Source organism: Hipposideros armiger, unplaced genomic scaffold (genome assembly GCF_001890085.2).
Source record: "Hipposideros armiger isolate ML-2016 unplaced genomic scaffold, ASM189008v1 scaffold_60, whole genome shotgun sequence".
NCBI classification, from domain to species: domain Eukaryota; kingdom Metazoa; phylum Chordata; class Mammalia; order Chiroptera; family Hipposideridae; genus Hipposideros; species Hipposideros armiger.
Genome location: NW_017731410.1, coordinates 4,620,450 through 4,627,630, shown reverse-complemented (window position 1 = coordinate 4,627,630; position 7,181 = coordinate 4,620,450). Strand labels below are relative to the sequence as shown.

Genomic DNA, 7,181 nt, shown 5'->3' with positions numbered 1-7,181 from the left:
TACTGTTCATTCTAATATTTCTTATAGTATATTCTAATCCACATTTCCTCATCTTGTTCACATGAATACCCCAACTAATTTTATCAAATACCTTTTTTTAAATTAAAAAAAAAAAGCTACAACTTAAATTTCAAATAGCCTTCTAGCTCTATAAAAATGGGACTACTTTGGCATGGAATGGTTTTAATGAGCCCGTGTTTCACTTCGAAAACTTGAACATTTGCCAATTTCTAGTATTTCTCTTAAACTATGTGATTAAAAATTATTACTATTGAGCCTCTGGTTATATCTTATGTTATGTAATATTCTAAGTTATATTTCATATTTACTGTTCCAGTAATTACTTTAGAGAAAGTAAAACGGAAGTGATTTTACCAAGGAATAAAGTGAGGTCTAGGGAGCTGGAAGGAGTGGCCCAGTATCGTGGGGTAACTTATTAGTACCTCACAAGATGAAGTTTTATGCAATTGGAGATTTAGAGTAAGATGTGCACTGGGACTTATAGTAGACATGTATAAGTAATGGCAAGGTCATGTAAACAGGCCACGTTATAAGTTTTGAAACAAAGAAATATACTTTCCAACTTGGTCCTGTTGCATTTATGAGAGGTGCCAGGATTCCATTCAGCAGTACAATGTGGACTGCAAAAACTGTTTTTAATTTTTCCTGCTTGCTTTGAGAGATACGGAGTAAAAAAATTTGTTTAGCTTTTTAAGGTAGCTTAATCCTTAGTGTGGTCTAACTTGAAACCAAGTTGGGATTTGGAAGAGTTTGGCTGATAATTTAGGTTGACTCTATGAAAGTATCTCAACTTTCTTTATAAATTAACACATTGTGGACCGGTGACGCAGATTTGCGTCTATACATTTAAATGCCCCGTCCTCTTAAGAGTATAGAACCAACAAGATTCAGTGCATTATTGTTAAGTTGGAGGAGTCTAATTAGAGATGTTGAAGGTGACTGCAGGGTATCTGGCCTGGATGACTGAATGGGAATGGTGCTACTAGCAGAGATAGAGAAATAAAAATAAGTTTGAAAGGGGCTATGATGCATATAGTTTTAGACATGCTCATTTTAAATACCTATGGAATATCTCAGGTGGATATGTCTCGTAGCTATTGAAAACAGAAAGAGCTAGGGATAGGGGTTTAGATGTCACCAACATGGAATAGGTGATAGTTAAAGCATATAGTTGTGTTTAATTTTTTATATAATATTCTTTGTTTTTTTAATATGGGATTTTATCCTATACATTTATTGTTAAAACTAATATATTTGGCCATCTTGTTGTATTCTTTCTGGTTTTTATTCCCTTGCTATTTTCTTTTTTATCTGAATTTTTATATTTGAACAATGTATGCTATCCCTCCATGTTCCCATTCACACCCCCAACAGCACTGAGGACTGGAGAGGAGCACAGATGACCACTGCCTGTTTTTTGGAGGGTTTATTTAGACCCTGGGTCTGAATGGAGGGACAGGATTGGGTGTGGAGCCGGTCTGAATCATGCAGCAGGCAGTCTGTGCTTCCCAAAGCAGTTAGAATGTTATAAGAAAGGGCTGAAGCTTGCATAGATTTGCGTGTTGTTGGTTTTTTTAAATCCAGCTCCATTTTCCTTATAATTAGTGTATTTCTTTATAAATTTTGTCTTTAAATTCTGACTATATTAATTTTCAGTTCTTTTTCTGTGTCTTTAGAGATATTTTAGTGAAGATTGAGGGACTGCATTGATACAAAATATCATTTTATACCAGAAAAATTCAGTTCATTTTATATTTTCTATTATTCTTCCTTTTCAGGTGAACTTCTAGATCCATGTGGTTATATCACCCCTGAATCTCCAATTGTACAACTTGGTTCTAATTTCACTGCAGTTTGTGTGCTAAAGGAAAAATGTATGCNACTGTCTTGCATATATCTTTTGGGGGAATTAAGCACTCATTTCTTTTGGCGATAACCTTGTCTGTGTAGGTTTTGTTTGTTTTTAATTGAGGTCTATTTTATAAACAATAAAATTCACCAGTTTTTAGAATACAGTTTGTTAGGAAACAATTCACCATGGGTCTCCTGCATTTCTGCAAATCTTAAGAGCACAACCCTGATTACCTTTTTTGTAGACAATCTTTTCAAGGATGTTGGAAGATAGAAGTAGTGTCTTTTCATAGAGCAAAGGCCAGATTTGCTCACAGCATTGGAAATTAGAGATAATGTCTCCTTCCTGCGTAAAGGGTAGGCATGCTTACTGCCATTTTAAAAGAATCATGTTTCCTAAGCTTGGTCTTCTTATTCCTGTAACGCAACCCACTGCGTGTACAGGTGTACCTGACTCTTCACAACACTATGTGGGAATTGGGGCTCAGGCAACTGGCACAAGAAGATGCTGATACAACTCTGACTACTGTTCCTGGTATGAGTAATAAAGTCCTTTGTTTCTGACTCAAGAGCCTCATGTCTTCTGCTGGTGTCCAGCACACTGGCAGGCTAACTTGTTAGCTTGCAAGTAGGATAAAATCTCAAAGCCTTCACAGTTCTTGACACAATTCAGTGAATTTTGACAAATGTAGAGACTTGTCACCGCCACAGTCAGATCATAGAACATTTCTGTCTCCCCCCTCCCAAAAGTTCCTTTGTGCCCCTTTACATGTATGTATTCCCTTTCCCCCACCTCAGCCAACCCCTGTTCTGCTTTCTGTCATTTCTGTTTTGCCATTTGTTGAATTTCCTATAAGTAGAATTATACAGTATATTGGGTTGTTGGAAAAGTCATGACGTATTTTTTCTATGTTTTTCGTTGCAAAAATGCGTCATGACTTTTCTGACAACCCTATATATAGCCTGTTGCATCTGGCTCCTTTCTTTCAGCATGATGTTTTTGAGATTCATTCATACTATTGTATCTGTCACTAGTTCATTCCCTTTAATTGATGAGTGGTATTCTTTTGTTTGAATAGTTATTTATCCATTCACCAGTTGATGGACTTTTGGGGTTTTTCCAGTTTGGGACTATTATGAATAAAGCTGCTGTGAGCATTTGAGTGTAATTCTTTGTGTGGATGTATATTTTTACTTCTCTTGGGTACATTCTTAGGAGTGGAAATACGAAGTCTTATGATGTGTTTTTAACTTAGTAAAGAATTGCCAAGTTATTTTCCAGAGTGTCTATAACACCTTTCAATCCTATCTAAGTAGTTTTAATTTGCATCTTTCATTATGAGTGAGATTGAAAGTATCATTTCAATATGTTTGAGTTACTTTTATTTCCTTTTCTATAAATTGTCTATTCAACTCATCTTGCCTGTTTTTCTGCAAGGTGTTGGGAATTTTTTAGTGATTTGTAGGCATTCTTCATATAGTAGGGTATTATTTTGGGTCATGCCATGAATTACAAACCTTTTTTTTTTTTTTTTCCATTTTGTCAAGTAACTTTTGAGGTTGTTTATGGTGGGTTTTGCCATGCAGAAATTTGTCTCTCTGATGTTCTCAATCTCAGTATTTACTAGTAGTGCAAGACTAAACATAATAAACAGGATTGTTCTTTTAATTCACCTTAAAGTATAAATTATGTTTTCCAGCAATACTTTATGTAGCCATAACTTCAGTGGGAATAAAGAAAAATATTCTGAAGACTTAAATTTGTTTTCTACATTCTTGTAAGAATTTTACCACCTTTTAGAAAACAGCTATACAATGGAAACAAAAGAGCTTTAGAAATTGTGTCTTAACTTATGTGTAATAAGAGAAAAATAATACCACATGTGTCTTTTACAGAAATATCTATGCAAGATGTTGACACTGCAAACTTGGACAGTGCAAGCCTTGTTTATTTTTCTCACCACTGAATCTTTAGGTAAGGTTACCTCCCAACCCCACAAATTAGGTTTCTTAATTGTGTAATTAAATAATTAAACTTACATATTTATTCTTTCTAAGATCATTATTAAGAGAATAATGTCATGATTTTAAGAAGTAAAAATACGCTTGATCAATTATAATGCCTGTAATTTGAGTTGAAACACTCAGTAATCCTAAATGCTGTTTAGAAATACTAACAATAACTTGAAGGTAGAGAAAGAAAAAAGTTTTAATAAAGCAATAGGAGGAAATCTGTTAACTTTGAGCACTTCACTCCTTAATAGTCAAAGGTGTCACAGAGCCGCAGTGTAATTGTGATACCAGAATAGGGGTCACCTACTGCGGTACTGCTCAAGCTGGTCACCAGCCTGACGCCTGTCTGAGAACTGGTGGTTACTGGTCCCAGTGAGATAAGTAAAGAAATTAAGAATGAATGTTTAGAAACTCTTATAACAATTTGACTTAGCCATGACAGCCAAGCATGTAATCAGTGGACTTGTCCCATGGAACTTAATATAGAACAAAAGTATATGTCTGTGAAAGATTGGTGGGGGAAACCAAACTGATCTTTCACCACAGGTAGTTTGAGAAGCACTGCTCTGATCAACTCCTCTCCAAATCCAGGAATACAGCTTCTTTTTGAACACTTCAAGCGACACAAAAGTTTATGTTGAAAATCTTTCTTAGACAGTCTTTCCTTATTCTTGAACCCAAATTTTCTTGTAACTTTTTTCTATTAATCCAAGTTCTAGAGTTGAACCACTTTCTCTACCCACTGTTCAACTCTTCAAGTATTGAAAGACTGTTTTCATGTGTCTCTAAGCCTTCTCTTCCCCAAACTAAACTTACCCAGTTATCCTAATCATTCTTTATAGCACTTGGCTTCCAACCCTGTGTGTGCTGATTACTCTCCTGATTTTCCTCTTTGTTGCCCATCACATTTAAAATATAATACTTTCCTACCTCTCCCACTTATCAGCTATAAGATTTTAGCCAGTCATTTAATTTGTGCTTCAGTTTCCTGGACTGTAAGATGGAGATAATAGTGGCCCCTACCTCCTAGGGTTATTGGGAGGGTTAAATGAGTTAATATACAGAAGGCTTTTGGACAATGTCTGGCCCATAATTAGCATTATAAAAAGGATAGTAATTATATATTTATTATTAAGATTTGAATAAAATGCACTTAAGAAAAATAAATATAACAGTACTAGACATGATCTGAATATAGTGACTTTATTACTTGGATCTGAACGTCATTTTTATTAAAACAACAGTTTTTTTGTGGGTTTTTTTTTGTTTTTGTTTTTGGGTTTTGTTTTTTTTTTGCCAGCTAAGATACATTATAGTTTCAAGTCAAGCTACTGGTCAGTGAAAAGTCCCAGGTTGTTTTCACATGAATTAAGCCATTTCTCCCGTACTCTATATTTTATTTCTTATCAACCTAAATAGGAGATATTTTCCTCTTTTGCAAAGTTCATTTTATTAGTTTTAGCCTCTTGGTCTAATCTTTCAACATAATTTTGAACCCTAACATTATCATCCAAAGTATTGGCAATCCTTCATAGTCTTGTCCTTTGCTAATTTGATAAGTGTATATGTCTCACTCTCTCTCTTTTCCCCTGAGTTGTTGATTAAAATGTTGAAAATAAAGGATTACATTATCTATTGCTTCCTCACAGATTACTCCAAAACTCAATGGCTTAAAATGACAATAATTATTATTTCTCATGGTTTATGTGGGTCAATAATACAGATAGACACAGCCAGACTGGTTCATCTTTGCTCCCTGATTTCTGGGGCCTCAGCTGGAATGTTCAGATTGAGGGCTGGAATCATCTAAAGGCTCATTCATTTATATGTCTGGTCCTAACACCTGGCTGTAGGCTCAGGGCTTTGCTGGGAGTGTAGGCCAGAACACCAACCACATGTGGTTTCTCCATGTGGTCTTGGCTTCCTTACAACACCTGGCTGGATTTCAAGGGCAGATGACCCCAGAGAACAGAGAGCGAGTCGGAAGTTGTAGTCTTTTAATGATCTAGCCTTGGAAGTCACATAGCATACCCTGTTGGCTAAGGCAAATATAGGCAGCCACACAGATATGAGGGTGGGAGGAGAATATGAACTCATTTCTTTGTGGAAGGCNTTTGTTTTTAATTGAGGTCTCATTTACAAACCATAAAATTCACAGTTTTAATTGTACAACTTGTTTGGAAGGTTATGCCAGTTTACACTATACCTGCAGCGTATGAGAATACCTTTAAGTCATAGTCTCCCAACACTGTGTTGATAACTTTAGTTTTTATATGTTTTTTCTAACACTGGAGGTGAGAATGATATCAGGATAGTTTTTGTTTGCCTGCTTACTATTTTTACTAAGTACAGCTTACATACAAGTCCATAAATCTTAAGTGTACAGTTCAATGAATTCTTACCACCATCCAGATCAAGATTCAGAACATTTGCAACATCCATCTGTCCTCTTCCCCCGACCCACTCCCAAAACATAATCACTATTTTGACCTCTGTCACCACAGATTGTTTGCCTGATTTCAAACTTCATGTAAAGGGGATCATGTTGCGTGCACTTTTTTTGTGTCTGGTTTCTTTTTTCTGTGTTATATGTGAGATTCAGTCATGATGTTGTGAGTACCTGTAATTCTTTTTCATTTCTGTGATTCAATTACTTGAATGTACCACAATTTTTTTTTTTTAAGATTTTATTGGGGAATCGAGGGAGGGGAACAGCGTTGGGGAATCGGGGAAGGGGAACAGAAAAGTTGCTGTCCTTTTGTTCTTCAGTCTAGTTGTGGAGGATGTTGCTTCACTGGCACAAGCTGGCACCATCATTGTGCTCTTCCCAGGTGAGGCAGATGAGTCGCCGGCTTCTGGACGGCCGCTCACTGCGGCTGCTGGCCACTTACGCTGGCTGCTGGCTACACACGGTAGCTTTCAGGAGCCCACTGCAGCTCCACTGCAGCCTACACTGTCGCTGGCGACTCACAGCAGCCCAGCTCCAGGTGGAGCTGTTGTTCACCATCTTAGCTGTAGAGGGTGCAGCGTCACTGGCCCTAATGTGGGATCCGAACCAGGACCCTGCTGCTCAGAGCTGGCATCCCAAGCCCATTCCTAACCAACGTGCCACTCGGCAGGCCCGAATGTACCACAATTTATTTGTTCTACTCTTTATGGATTTTTGGGTACTGCTGCTTTTCAGTTTATGAATAAAACTGAACTGTCTTGCATATATCTTTTGGGGGAATTAAGCACTCATTTCTTTTGGCGATAACCTTGTCTGTGTAGGTTTTGTTTGTTTTTAATTGAGGTCT

General features: G+C 36.8%; 1 long non-coding RNA gene across 1 annotated transcript in view; it reads left to right on the top strand.

Annotated features, from left to right (window-relative positions):
- Positions 1-3,849, top strand: part of LOC109382151 (uncharacterized) — a 28,326-nt gene extending 24,477 nt beyond the window's left edge. The window contains exon 3 of the long non-coding RNA XR_002123889.1: positions 3,769-3,849. This is a non-coding gene — a long non-coding RNA (uncharacterized LOC109382151). The remainder of the gene's footprint in view (positions 1-3,768) is intronic.
- Positions 3,850-7,181: the final 3,332 nt, after the last annotated feature.